The sequence below is a fragment of the Oryctolagus cuniculus genome, chromosome X (assembly GCF_051225735.1).
Source record: "Oryctolagus cuniculus isolate XC-2025 breed Fujian yellow rabbit chromosome X, ASM5122573v1, whole genome shotgun sequence".
Classification (NCBI taxonomy): Eukaryota; Metazoa; Chordata; class Mammalia; order Lagomorpha; family Leporidae; genus Oryctolagus; species Oryctolagus cuniculus.
The window spans coordinates 34,106,921-34,109,969 of NC_142888.1; positions in this window are offsets into that span (position 1 = coordinate 34,106,921).

Consider the following 3,049-nt stretch of genomic DNA (forward strand, 5'->3'; position numbering starts at 1 on the left):
GCTTCCTGCTAATGTACACACTGGGAGGCAGCAGTGATGGCTCAGGTACTTGAGTCCCTGCTACCCATGTGGGAGACCTGGACTGAATTCCTGGCTCCCAGCTTTGGCCTGGTCCAGCACCCTCCCCCACCCAACACACACCTAAAAAAAAAGCAACTGTGGTCATTTGGGGAGTGAACCAGTGATAGGAGAGCTTTGTCTATTTGTTCTCTGCTTTTCAAATAAAAATAAGCCAATACGAAGTTTAAACATATGTAGCCAATAAGCTAATGGATACAGATAGATGATGTATGGAAAATAGACACAGATAAATAATATGTAAAGAGATAAGAGCTGAGCTACACAGGTATCTCTGTGCCCTGGTTTCCTCACATATGAAATGATACCTGTGATTGTGAGGATTAAGTGACTTCGTGCATTTGAGCCCCCAAAACAGTGCCTGACACACAATACGTGCTCAGTAAATGTTCTCTTCAGGATAATGATGGGGTAGAGGAGATGGATGAAGAAGGGTTGGCCCGATGTGATAATCTCTTCTGCCATCTTGTGGTTGATGGGGCACAGGCCAGATAGCAGCATCAAGGTCAATAAGCAGGGATTCACTTTGCATGTTTTCAGCCGTCTTCATAGAGGGATGTAGGAGTTCAGGCCTCAGGGAGATGGAGGAATAATAATAATAAAAAAAAAACTTCAGAAACCAGCAAACAATTTTATAAATGGGTAGCTGAATGGCACTTAGAGACCCTTGCTCTTTAGTCATTGTTGCTCCCAGATACTTCTGGTCCCCAGGCCTGACAGTGTCAAAGAGAAACAGGAAACTGCCTGGTTCTTGTTTATTTCTTGGATCCCTCTTTACCTGTCGGACTTCTTAGTTGCATGCAACAGAACCAATTCTAGCGTCTTGAAGCAGAAAAGGGATTTAAAACAGCTGTGCAGCTGCTCAAGGAAATCCTCAGCAGGCCGGACAATCTGGCTTGGAGGCTAGGCAGCCAGAAGCTGGTGCAATTCTACCTCCTGCAGGGGCAGGAGCTGCTAAGGTTGAGCTTAAGACAGTGTGACTAGGCCATCTACTGCAGCTGCCTATAGAAAGTCTGTGTCTCTTAGCCGGAATTTACTACCATCCCCAAGCACAGCTTCCATTGGAATACTGTTCTCACTTGTTTCTCTTTCTTGATCCAGAGTCTTGGTTGGGGAGCATCCGATTGGTGGAGCCTAGGACTCATACCTCTCCCTAGGCTGAGTTATGGTGTGCATCTTAGGGAGGAAGGACCCTGAATGCAGAGATCTCCCCCAGATTTAAAAGGGTTATTCAGAAGAGGCTGGGTAGAGTAGGGGATGCTGCTGCTTTGTCCCTAAGGAGAGGACACTGAGCATGTGTGCCTCCGACTCCCATGTCCCTTCACCAGATCTGGCCTTTCTAGCAGCTGGTTCCAGATGCGGCCCAGGCACCACTGGCAATCTAGGATTGTCTACCTTGGTGGTCAGATTTCATATCAATGGGGAGAGAGGGGTGCAAGGGGCTGAGAACTCCATGGTCCAGGCTTCACATCTGACTGATTTACCTCTAAATTCTGTAGCAATTCTCTTCGTGTCTCAATACATGAGTGAAGGAAGCTAGAATGCATGAACAAAATAAACTGTGCACTCTACTTATGTGGTTGTAAATTTTCACTGACATGTAGGGCTCCTGATCTCAAGAGAAATAAGAGATCCTGTTCTGGGGATGTTTTGCTAAGAAAAGGAAGTAGCTGCACTCATACCAAACTACAATTTCATATGGTGTTTCTGATTCCCCTCTTGGAGGTGACTCCTCTCCACCTTCAATGTCTTCATTCAGAGGGAAAGTACAATCAAGTGTGTGCCAGCACATTCTACTGTTCAATCAGATCTTTTCTTGAAACAAGTTTGCATTCAGGACCTATTTCCAGGAGGAATAGAGAAAGGATTCTGCCAGTGGAATTGTCCAAGGTAGCTGGGTCTGAAGGCCTTGTTGGAATTGAACTTGAGGTTTGCTTCTACTCATCGATGAAGGCAAGTTCCCATCTCCATCTTGGATTGTGACCACGGAAAGGCACAAACCACCAGAGGGAGCAGGTGTGCCTCTGCTGCGGTGGAACATGGCACTTCCTGTTTGTACCCAACTCCTGCTCTGGAAAAAAAAAATTCCATTGTTGCTTAGCAACACGGAAGCCAGTCATGCTGGGGCCCCATGCCTCTATCTGTCACCACCCCCAAGTGAGACATGGAGTATAAAGACCTGTCTTCAGATCACATCTACTGCAGTGCTTTGGCACCTGCTGGCCAGTTTGAAGTGTGGCCCTGTAATCCCCCATCATTTCAGAGGTGCCAGAGACCACCCACACCTTCAGTGAATTTGCTAAATGACTCATGAGACTGTATAATTGTGTTCATGGCTAAGGTTACTACAGCAGAAGGATATGCAATGAGAGCAGGGAGGGCAAGAAGACACAGGTGAGGTCTGAAGAAGTCCACGCACAGGCTTCCTTGTGCTCTTTGCCTCCTAGGAGGGAGAACGCCAAGCACACTCTTCCCAGGAATGAAAATGCACAATCATGTGTGATGTTTTTTACCCCCTCTCCTCGGGGCGGGGGTAAAAAGCTCACTTAGTGCCCAAGATTTGTATTCAGGGATTCTCATTAGACATACCCTGCCTATCACGTGCCCAAAGCCCAGACTTTCATACAGTAACAGGTGGTCAGCATTAACTATATGTTTGTACAGACTAGTTAAGCACAGCCAACCACAATGAGGGAACATGTCAAGTGCTGTGTTAGTTTTCTATTGCTGCCATTGCAAATTGTCACAGATGTAGAGGCTTCAACTGTACAAATATATTATCTTAAAATCCTGTGGGTTACAAGTCCAGCATGGGTCTGGTGTTGGCAGGGCTGTGTTCCTTTCTGGAGGCTCCAGGGAGGAATCCATTTCCAGCTCATTTTGGTTTCTTGGGGTTAGAGGGCAGACGTCCCGGTTTTCTTGCTGGCTACAAACCAAGAACCATTTAGCTTTCAGAGGTCACCACATTCCT